Here is a 12,392-nt window from a genome sequence, read left to right on the forward strand (position 1 = left end):
GGGAAGTTCGGATCATTCTACTGACTCGGATCTTTGAATCTCGTTCATTAAAATGAATGAAACTTTTTTTCAAGTCATTTCGTTCATTTCAGCAAAAAATAATTGTTAATAGCCAAATTCCACAACACATATGCAACGTTACGAATAAGGCTGTTAATGCAATAAAACTAATGCAACCAAGGCCAAATTATGAGAAACAGAGATCAATTCGTTATTTCAGGTTATGCAGTATGTTTCCCTCACCTCCCAATCTCGTTCGTTCTTTTGTCACGTCACATCCCCATAAATTGAAGCTATGCAGTCTGTACCGGAAACAGAATTGATTAGTTCATCTCTCGAGTCTCGGGTTCGAGTCATTCGTTCTTTTGTCACGTGCTTGGTTCCCGGCTCATTATTACAACATAAACATTACATATTATTAACTGTATGCTGTTATTATATGTAGGAATCTTTGCTTTGTCAGTGCAAAGTGATCTTTCCACATAAGGATGAAGTTACAACATTCAGTGTTAACCATCATGACAATTATTCACAAATGTATAAATTGTAAGAATCACATACAACTGTAAAAGTGTTTGTAAGGAAGGTTGGGTATTATTAAATAATTTCTGTATCCAATACTGTGTTCATGTCAAGTGACAAAAGAACGAATGACTCGGACCCGAACCCGGACTTGAGAGGCGAACTAATCATTTCTATTTCCTGTAAAAATATAAAACATTTTTGAACGATACCGAGCCCTAGTTATTATTGTATATTTTATATTTTTATGAAATAATTTTAACAGTTTTAATAATGTATGTGGTTAGTGTTTTTATTTATTTATTTAAAACAGTTTTGAGAAAGTTTGAGAAGATGATAGTATGGTGCAGATTTAGCGTCATGCATTTTTTTTTTTTTTTTTCTGTAACAGTCACTCATGTTTGGCCTGTGAGAATTTGCCATATGCTGCGTTCTGAACGCATACCAAAGGCTTTATATAGCCTCGCTCTCTAATGTGTCAGCACTGTTTAACTCTGTTTTGTTTGCTGGTTTGTCGTCTCTAATTAATGTCGCAGAGTAGTTCTGACTTGTCATAATGGCTGTTTGAGCAAGCTCTGAAAACACTGGAAGAAGCTCTGAAAAGTGTTGTAAGTCCCTGCTTTGGGATTAAAGTTATTTCCTGAATGTCACCCTCTGTCACGCGCTCCATCTTATCCATCACAAAAGACTTTGTTCAGTAGTTTTTCTTTTCGTCACTGTTAGATAAGCTTGGCTAATCAAGCAGTGGCGGCCCTCTGAACGTCTGAACTCTTTCCTGATTCGGCATCTGTTAAGAAACTCTGAGCTGTCATTTTATTTTCCTCTTTCTAATGGCATTGCAGATTAGATGAGATTTAGGGATGATTTTAGTGACGCATTCATCTCACCTCTGGTAATGATTTAAGATGATTGATATATCTATATAAGGAAGGAGAACATTTTAATAAAACCACAGCGAACCTATTATAAAATATTATACTCGACATTTAGTTTTTTTTGCCTCTGAATGTGTGTTTTTGCAGTACCTCATATTAATGTGCAGTTATATTAAAAGTAGCCATAAGACTCCACTTTCCACCTTTTTTTTTGCCTTTTGTTTAGTCTTAAAATGTGTTCTGTAGGAATTTACAATCAGTACTGACCATTAAACACTTTTTAATCAGTGTTGGTCCAATTGGTAAAATATGCTGATTATAAGGCCGATTAATTTAGGCTCATTATCATAGGACCCTCCATTGTCTAGATGGCCTACCTATTTTTCAAATAAAAATAAATATTTATTCATAGGCCAAGTTTATTTATTTATTCAACCCTCTACGGACACCTTTGCAATTGAATCGCCATTGGCTAGTAATTTTTCTTCAAATATTTTGTTTTCAGACATCGTTTTTGTTATTGGATGTAGATTTTATCGCTCTGATATAAGTTCAAGTGTTTGTTTTTTTAAATAAGTTTGGTCAGTTATGTGATGCTATAAAAACGGGAGTGTGACGTCATGATTGACAGCTCAGACTGACAACTTCTGAGGCGCAAACTGACTTTTTCAGGATTTTCAGGAAGAGATTGGAGTTGTATTTACCTTATTTCAACACAAGCCTCTTATACGGCAATCTGCAGACAAAAATTGGAGCTGTTGGGGTAATTTAAAAAAGATTCAGAGGCGTGTGCTTGGCGAGATGTGGCTCCACTTTGCTCGCTACTGCACAAACTCAGGTCCCAAGTTCACTACTGCGCAGACTCTGGTCCCAAATAAGTGCAATATGGCCGCGCCCTATTAGGACGATGACGGCTTCACTTTACTTCAATGGAAGTGAGTGGAGGTGCGTCGTCCATCTTTTTTCACTGTCTATGGAATGAATGCAGGTGCTTTTTTGGTCATTCAGTGTTTCTGTAAAAAAAAAAAAAACAAATGGGAAAAAACTAACAATAATAGCCTGATAAGATATAGGGATGTAATGATTACCGGTCTAAATCGTAATAAAATTCCCCACAGTTAGTATTACCATTTCATATTTTAATGATCGTTAAAACCGTATTCAATTACCGCGATTTGAACAACTCATGATAAATAAATACTGTCCAGCATAAAGCACAGTTTTAAGTACCAGTCTCACATGCGCACAGCGTGCAGAGTAGTTTCGTTTTGAGTGAAACTAGGGCAGAAAAGCTGGGAGGTTTTAAAAGAGTCCTGAAAGAATTATACAAATTGATATATGAATTAATTAATTATATGTACCTCTGAAGGTTCTTCAGAAACGATTTGATGGCATTTTGTTTTCATCTTAGCTCCATGTAATACCTAAAGGAAGTGTTCTTAATCGCAATACTGCCTTGTCCACGAAGTTTACGGGAAACAGCTGTAATTCAGCTTTTATAATAAGCGCCACCTCTCAGAGAGTGGATTTACAGAGACTTACATTCACATTCAGTCTGTGTGCAGTTTCTGTCTGGCCAAAAACGGACCAAATTTGCATGCCCTGCTGTAAATTTTGACCAGTTGATTTAAAAACAAGCTTATGTGGATTCTGCACATTTAAACAATTCAGATAAGTTATCTAGAATTATTTATGGAGCAGATAAAATACATATAGTCATTTATTAATCAATTATCATTTTGACTTATCCCTTTTCATTAAAGGCTGAAATGTGAGGTTTACCTTTTAATGAAACTTTTTCAAAGCTTTATTTGAACATTTACATTAGATAATTGAACATGCTATTAAATAGTTTTCAGTCAAATTGTCATTTAAAATTCGAACATCATTGGTAACGTTATTGTTTTAGTGATTTATGCAAACAAAAATCATTTTATTTGTTGTTTGTCGATTTTTAAATATAAAACTTGGAAGTGATTTATGTGTCTGTACTTTTTGAACGTCTCCAGCACATTTAACAATACCGTGATAAAACTGATAACCGTGATAATTTTAGTCACTATAATTGGGATAACCGTTACATCCCTAATAAGATAATAATAATAGTAATGATACTACAAATTCTACAAATAAGAGGATTGTAAAATGGACTAAGGATTAACGAGCTGCTGGGATGTTGAATATTAATCAGGTTGTGTGCGTTCGCTCAAACTGATTTGCTGAAATCAAAACAGGGACGATAATAGGTGAGCGCCAGCCAATGAGATTGCCGATTGTGTATTAGTTCCGCCTACCGGAGAAACCAGCAGTTCTTAAAAGCTGAAGAATTCCAAAGGAACTCCGTTAATTTGACAGGAAAAACAACAACAAAGAATATCGTTTACATGTAGTGTGTCAATGCCGCATGCTATGTACAGTAAGACTCTCTCGCTCTCTGTCTCTTTGCGTGTTTGTGATACAAAACAACGACGAGATATGCGCCTTTACACTAGAGTTTACGGTATGTCAAACACAGGTGTGCTGCACATCAGTTGAGATGAGTTGAAATGCAAAGTTAAAATGGGCCTACAGCACAGATCGCTTGACCGAGAGTGAAAATCTTAAGCGCTTAGTCAGTGTGTTCAGCGAGTGAAAATAAAACTTCTCGCTAACCCAACACAGCCTTAGTTTATACTTGACATTGTCTATAAATATTGTCGACCAATAATGAAACGCTTGATATTTTCCAACTAAGGCCCTTTTTTACATTTTGGTATCCAGAAAATTGGTAGTTTGTTTTTTGTCTTGCACCTCTTTCTCACCAGCTCTGTGTGTGCTGCCTTTTGCATAGAAACAGCATTAAGAAACACAGCAACGGTATAGACATGCAAGAACACTTCCAGCTGTCGTTTGCAGCCTCTGTGTAGAGACGTTTTTTCAACATGACAAGAGTAGGAATTTTAGACGGTTCTTCTGTGCTTGTGGGGTTTTGTTTCAAGCATTTGATTTGTGTGGTGTCAGCCCCAGGCTTGGTAACATCCATTTTCTGCACTGAAGAGACCTCAAGAGAGACTGATGAGAAGACTTGATTCCAGATGCTTGCCGAAGATCATCATCATCTATATCTATGAAAGAGCTTCTTCCATACCCTAGTCTCGCTCTCTCTGTCTTTGACCCAACCCCCCCCCCCCCCCCACCCCCACCCGCACTGTGACAGTCTCTTCTCATGGAGTATGAATTATAAATCCTGATATGAACACTAAGACTTTGATTAGTTATTAATGCCTTGCACTTATGCAAAGTTCATATATGGATGAATAATCTGTCTGCTCCTCAGATGCTGTTTCCTGCTGCACTGCATTTTATCCTTGCCCTCGGATCACCCTTGCGGAGATGCTGTGATATGGCTTTTTGAAGCACTCTTCTCTCAAAGGCTTTTGATTTTTCAAGCATCGGCTGATAAATATTCCATGCAAGTTCCTTTCATAAGCAAACACGGTGCAGAGAATGCGACGCTTATCTCTTCGCCCACAGCTGGAAGACGCTCTGACACTCTCAGGACTGACATGAGGGGCAGAGGTCGCAAGATGCACCTGTGCCTTTGTTTGTTTTCAGGATTGAATCTCTATAATCAGCAGAAGGCTGCCATGAGTAACACTTGGCTTGGGCTGGTGGGTTGCGAGTGGGCCTGCTCGGTGCCGTCACTGAAGCATCAGTGAATAACTCGTCATCAGCGAATAATCACACACATACCCCTGTAGTCAGGCACGAGCCCACGACCGTCTGACCAAACGTCTGTTTTGTTCATGCGATTCCACATCTTGAGTTTGGAGGCTGAGGCATTCTCCTGAGGCAGACTTTGAAATCTTAGCCTCATTGCAGCTGTTTAATGTGTAAGATTCAAGGCTGTTTATGTATCAGGAGAAATGCAGCGCATCTAGCCTGGACTTAAAAAGGAACTTCTTTCTTTTTTTATTTGCAGGGCTTGGGTGCTTTGGTAACTCTAACAATCTCTCCTGGATTGTCCTTACAGTCCAGAGCTTGAATTTGCTGTGCAGGTTGTTTAGCAGATGTATGTGTCAGAAATAAACATTCAAACTTTTTTTTTTTTAACCATGCATTTATTCATTCTTGCTACTTCTGTTGCCCTTTATGTATTGTTTTTGGTACCTCTATCTTTTATCTTGTCTTAGACCCACATTTTCAATATTTTATTGTCATTTCCAAACTGCAATTTTGTTAAATTATGCTAAAAGAGTTAAAGAAAAAAAAAAAACAATGCATGTATGTGTATATGTGTGTATGTGTATATGTATGTATCTTTTCATGTGACAACACTGAAGAAATGACACTTTGCTACAATGTGAAGTAGTGAGTGTACAGCTTGTATAACAGTGTAAATTTGCTGTCCCGTCAAAATAAGTTAACACACAGCCATTAATGTCTAAACCGCTGGCCACAAAAGTGAGTCCAAAAATGTCCAAATTGGGCCCAAAGTGTCAATATTTTGTGTGGCCACCATTATTTTCCAGCACTGCCTTAACCCTCTTGGGCATGGAGTTCACCAGAGCTTCACAGGTTGCCACTGGAGTCCTCTTCCAGTCCTCCATGACGACATCACGGAGCTGGTGGATGTTAGAGACCTTGCGCTAAATACTGATTTCATTTGATTGGTATCTTATTCTACTTGTTTTTATTCTGTTGTTTTAATTAGAAATGATAAAAAGCTTAATATATTTTTTTTATTTGACATAAAAGATAACATACTTTTAATAAAGTTAGAAAAATGCCATTACAAAGGTAAAAACTAAATTCCCTGTAAATCATTTTAAGGAGTCAAATATCACCTCGTAATGGGAAGGTTAATTTTTGATCAGAATTTGATTATTGATTTGACACGCTCCTAAAAAGAAAAGTAAGCGCAGAGTCCTCTTTGTATATAAAATTGCGGGCATCAGGGATTATGTCTGGCATTGAAACTGCTTTTGAATGCACAATTGTTTTTTTAGTTTCACTTTCAAGATTCGCAATCGCATGTACTGTTTATGCTATGGAGCGGCAGTACTTACCACACATTTTACAAGATAAGTTTGTCAGTGGTCCTGAGGATCTGCAAACCATTTGTCATCGTCCCGCCAAAACAGTCACTGATATTTAATGCTGTTGAATGTTTTGTTTACACTTTATCAGAACTACCTCCTATCTACTGAATAGCAAGATGTTAAAACCTTTTTGTGTTTAAAGAAAGCTTGGCAAAAAGGGTCACATAATTTTATGTTATGTTACGTTATGTTAAGTTACATATTCACTTTTTACTATGGCAGGGCCTGCCATCTTGTCTTTTTGGCTTGTTGTATCTGATTGCACTTTAACCCCAAGGGGGAAATCCAGATTAAATCCCAGAAGGGAAAATCAAAACAAAGTTAAGTTAAAACTTGTTTTGAACAATTTCTTTGTCATCGCAGATTGATTTTAAGTAGGGGGGGGGTCAATTTAAATCGTAAATCGGATTTTTTTTTCTTAGGCCATATCGCTGTGCATGGTTTTTCCTTCTGGAGCATCAGTGAGCGTTTGACACTTATGTAATAGTTGCAAATGAGTGCCTCAGTCGTCCTCAGTGTGAAAAGATGGATCTCAGAATCATACAGTCATTGTTGGAAAGGGTTCATGTTAACATCTTTTATGTGAAATCTTATTCAGGTCAGTTCTAAATAAACAATAACATGCATTTTGTATGATCCCTCTTATTTTGATAAAATAATTAACATTTTGCAGATTCTGAAAGGTGTATGTAAAGTTTTGACTTCAACTGTAGATGTAAGTGAACAATAGCTTTTAAAATATTGAATATATCATACAGCCTTGGAAAATAGTCTAATAATGTGTTTTATGGATTCTCGTCCGTGAAATGCGCCCTTTCCGATATTTTGCCGGTTAGTCAACGCGAGCAAAATGAAGTCAACGATTTTTAATAATCGACTAGTCGACTAAAATCGACGAATCACGACAGCCCTAATAATATTTAGTATTTTCACATCTAGGTGGAAATTTTTTTAATTTACACTACTGTCTTTTCAAAATAAATGAAAAGAAACTGAGCATAGTAGATTTCTTTTTTCCCCCTGTTGTACCGAAATCGTATCGAACCGTGACAGTCGACATATTAGTTGTGATGAAACAGAAATTGCAGCAGATCTTTATTTCCTCATTGTGATGTACATCTAAGTGATACAGATTATTAAAAAAGACTTGGTTTAAGAATATTTTAGTTACCCCACTGGCAGATAATTTGACTTAGATTTTAAACAAAATGCACTTAATTTAGTTTTTTTCCCCTGGAAACAAGACTAAATATCTTAAGTCATTTTTGCTTATCTAGTAAAAGTACTTGATTTAAGAATTTTTAGATATTTTGACTAGAAACAAGACAAAATACTAAGGAAGATAAGCCATTTTTGCAGTGTATGCATCAGTTGTTTTTTGGGTGGAGGCAGATTAGCTGAATACGAGCTTGCAGGATTATAAGAATGGGTTTAAAGTGATTAAATGACTGGAGTTCAGCATATATCAGCAGAGAGAAGTCTTTCAGCAGAAATATGCACAGATTAATTGTTCACAATGAGATGCATTTAGAAAAGAGGTCAATTTTAATTTCATGCTGATTTTAAACTAGAGAAAGTGTGAAAAGTTTGCTTTCAGAAAGTTTTTTTTTTTGTAGTTCCCATAGTTAAAGAAACCCCCATAACAAGCTTATAGAAAAAATATTGTTGATTTTGTAAAGAGCTGTCAATGACGTTTGTTCTTGGTATGAATACTTTAAGCTTCCTTAGAGCCATGTCTGCACTTGAGCACTCCAAGAGAGCTTCCTTCAAGGCTGTTATTTGGATGGACTTGTGTGCATGGCAAAAGCTTTCAGGAGAATGCCTCGGGTCTTCAGTTCACAGTGCTGCTGCTGAAAAGGTCTCTTGTAATATAGCTTCTGCTTCGAATTGATTTGTACTTCAGCTGAACTTGGTTGTGTGACGTTAGTGCAAGATGTCAAGAAATGAAAGGGAAAGTTAATTTTGATTGCTTTCTATGCCACACTTTTTCTCACTTGAAGCTTCCTAATTTACCATTCCTAACTGTCACAGGGCTCTGAGATTATGAGAAACTAAGTTGTAGCGTCTACCTTAAAGCCTTGCAGAAAGAGAGCAATTGATGAATGAGAGAGAGGGGGAGGTTGTGAGAAAGAGCTGCTGGCAATCATGAGATATCTTTAGGTAGAGACACTCGGCAGGGAAGCATTTATATACCCCCCCAAGAGCTTTGACACAATTCGAACACTGATCTCAGTTCTTTGATTCAGAGTGAGGATCTTCCGTCTCTGTACATATGGAGAGATGGCAAGAGAGTGAGTAAGGCCAAGGTCCAAAATTAACACTTGGCAAGCACCAAATGTGAGTATGAATTGACTTAATTGAGTTGTCTGGTAATGCTATTAAAAACTGCAACATTACACGGTTTAAGAGTGAAAGACTGAGGCCAGTGTTACAGCATTTCAGGCCAGTTAACAGAACAGTACTTGCTCTTTCAGGCCAGTGCTGCACTGCCATTGAAAAGGTAACATGTCATTTATTGATCTTATACATGTCGTTTTTCTGTGATTATGTATTCTCCATTGTTGCAAATTATGCTGATTTGGTTGATAATGTTAGCAAGTAGATTTCATTTAGTTGAATCAATCTTGCTGTATGCAGTACAGGTAAAAAATTTGGGGTCAGTAATATTTTTTTTTTTAAATGTTTTTGAAGCCTTTTATGTTCACCAAGGCTGCATTTATTTGATCAAAAATACACTATATATATATATATATATATATATATATATATATATATATATATATATATATATATATATATATATATATATATATATATATATATATATATATATATATATATATATAATTTTTTTTTTTTTTTTTTTTAAATACTCTTGCAATTTTTAATAATGTTTTATTTTTTTAGGTTTTCTAAATGAATACAATTCTGTAATTTATTGTGTAATGTAAGTGTAATTTGTTCTTTTGATGGTAAAGCTGAATTTTCAGCAGTCATGACTCCAGTCCTCAGTGTCACATGATCCTTCAGAAATCATTTTAATATACTGCTCAAGTAACATTTCTTCTTCTTATTATTATTATTATTATCATCAATGTTGAAAACTGTTGTAATATTTTTGATATGCATTTAAGGATTCTTTGAATAGAATACTTAAAATTCAATTTAATGTGTCCGTGCTGAATCAAAAGAATCCTACTGACTCAGAAGGTTTGAACAATATTGTTTATTAAAACAATTCACAATACAGTGTCATGTAAGAAAGTAAGAAACATTTCATAGCCAGTTACCCACCTTAGCATGTGTGGCAAAAAGTTAATTTTGGACCCTGAGTAAGACTATGAGATGAGACTGAGAATCCCAGGAGGCAGTGTAGAGATATCGGGAGAATGTATGTAAAGCCTCTTCAAGAGCTATAGGAATTTTACAGATGAGCAGCATATCCCTGAGAGATTATGACAGGCCCCACACATCTCCCCTACTGCGACACTCAAACTCCCAGCTTCTCTTTGCTCCCATAATCCACTGTGACGGTGAGGGTTGCATTTCCACTGCAAAGGGTCTGACTGGAGGAGGGGCTGCAGGATCACACGGGCCATTTATAGGGCCACAAAAAAGTGCTGGGGCCCTGGATATGTGTCCACAGGGTCAAACAAAGAGGTCTTTCTCCTTTTTGAGACACTTGATGTTGCTTTTGTTGCTGTTGTTTTGGCTCTCTCAGTGTTTTTAATGCTGTCCTTCGTATACATGGGGCCAGACGAAATAAAGCAAGTCTTCAAAGAGGGTTCAGGTTCTAACTGTTTTCGACAGCATGCTCTGTTTTTCTATTTGCACACAAGCCTGAGCATTTCCAGAATCCTCCGAATCTGATGTTCTTGTCCAATCCATCCTCACAGGCACTGAATCTGCCAGCCCGCAGTAAGTTAAGAATGTGGTGCTTTCAAGTGCACATCTGATAACTGGCCATATTTTATCTGCCGCTCCTCTGTCGGCTTCTTGCTGCCGCTCTCCCACCTTCCCCACTTTCATTCTTTCTATCATATGAAGCTGAAACCTCCATTACTCTCGAATGCAGAGTCGGGGAGATGAAGTGTGAGATGATTTCCTGCGAATGTGGCCATGTGCTGACTCTCGTTACTCTCGCTCTTAATAGATTCCACACTTCTGCACATTGTAAGTGTACTCGACAAGGACTCCTGGATATGTCCTTGTTCTCAAGAACATCATAGTTGCTTTTGTAGAGTAGACGTGTGTGGGCGTTGTTTTTATTTTCAATGTATTTCTCCCTCTCTGTAGCCTTTGATTTGAGTTTTTAATGTTATGTTTGGGAAATTATCCACACATTGCAGAGTGAAGTATCTTGGTGTTAGTTTATTCTGTCTGTACAAAAGTAAAATTTAAAAAAGCTTCACTGTTTTGTGTGTATTGTTGAGAATGAACTCTTCAACCTCAAATTCTTTTTTTCACCCCGCCCCCACCATCTCAACTCTTCTTCAAAATCTCCTTCTCTCCCCTTAGTCTTTGAAACTCCACTCTCTTCTTTAGAGATTTGTTTCAGACTAATTCGATTAGCTTTTTAATTGCCTCCATTCATGAGAGTGTGTATGTGTGTGCATGCAGACGTGTGATGGAGGATGGGTTTAGAAGGACCTCAGTTCATATGCACATTCCAGTGTGAGAAGTGTCCTGAAGGAGCTGCCACGTTAACAAGAGGAGTGCATCTCTCTCTCTCTCTCTCTCTCTCTCTCTCTCTCTCTCTCTCTCTCTCTCAAGCATATGGCATGTGCTCTGAACATTAACTAACCCTCTGGGGCTTTTAGCTAAAGTACGTCCTTATTTGGTGTATGGATACCATTAGATGCACCGCATGGGCACATTGGACAACCTGTAGTTAAATACATCATTCACTTTGACTGTTTTTTTGCCCCTCCATATCTTGGGAAACATAAATGATAAACACGTTTGTGTATACTGTGGACTGTGTGGGAGTTGCGCAAGTAATAGTTCAACCCGAAAATGTGTATATAAATTTATGAACATTGACGAATGTTTACATGGAGCTCATCAAATATGGTAAACATGGATGCTCCATCGTGCTTGCTTGACACGTGCATCAAACAAGCATGTTTGAACTTCTGTTTACCATATTTGATGAGCTCTATGTATGTACCTTGATCTGTGTTTATAATATGAATACATTTTTTTTTCCAAATCTTACAAAGTCGTTTGATGGTTTTGTCTGAGAAACAAGCTAAAATATAAGTTGTTATTCACTGAAAACTGTGACATTTGCCCTAGCCTCTCTTTGGCACATTCACGACAGAAGAATTTGATGCCCGATTCATGAACTAGCCTAATTTTTCAGACTGGTTTTATGAACTTATTCATTGTAAAGATTGCACTCAAAAGAAACGATCAGTAGCTTGAGAAAAAGTGAACCGGCAGGATGAGCTTTGCTCAAGTTCTCATTGATACTTGATGGCCGCTGGTGTGATTTGAAAAGACTTTTTAATGTCATGCTTCTTTTGTCTGCAGCCTTCCTTTTTTTCTAGTCCATGAGAGGAGAGTATGACCTGTAGGAATTACTAAATTGCTGGGAGAATCTTTGAGCTTCTGTGATTTGGGTGAGAAGAAGGCATAAAAGACGAGGCTTTTAATAGTAACTGCCGACAATGCCCCGCAGACAGCCACACGTAAATGAGGTGTTAACTAGCACTGACACACTGAGATTTTGCTGCTGTGACTCTCAGACAGGCATCCTGAAGATCAGCCTCCGTGAGTTTTTATTAAGTAGACGTGCACTGAAAAGCATTAAATACATTTTACAGAAAGGATTAATTGCCTTTTAAAGCTGTTCTTGACTGAATCATCATAAATTATCTATGCCTGTCTAAACATTCCTGGTATACCTATT

The 12,392-nt window shown here is 37.1% G+C and overlaps 1 protein-coding gene across 1 annotated transcript in view; it reads left to right on the forward strand.

The window, feature by feature from the left end:
* Positions 1-12,392, forward strand: part of LOC306869383 (D-glucuronyl C5-epimerase B) — a 54,619-nt gene that overhangs the window by 17,699 nt on the left and 24,528 nt on the right. The window lies entirely within an intron of this gene.

The sequence above is a fragment of the Barbus barbus genome, assembly GCF_936440315.1.
Source record: "Barbus barbus genome assembly, chromosome: 1".
Taxonomy (NCBI): Eukaryota; Metazoa; Chordata; class Actinopteri; order Cypriniformes; family Cyprinidae; genus Barbus; species Barbus barbus.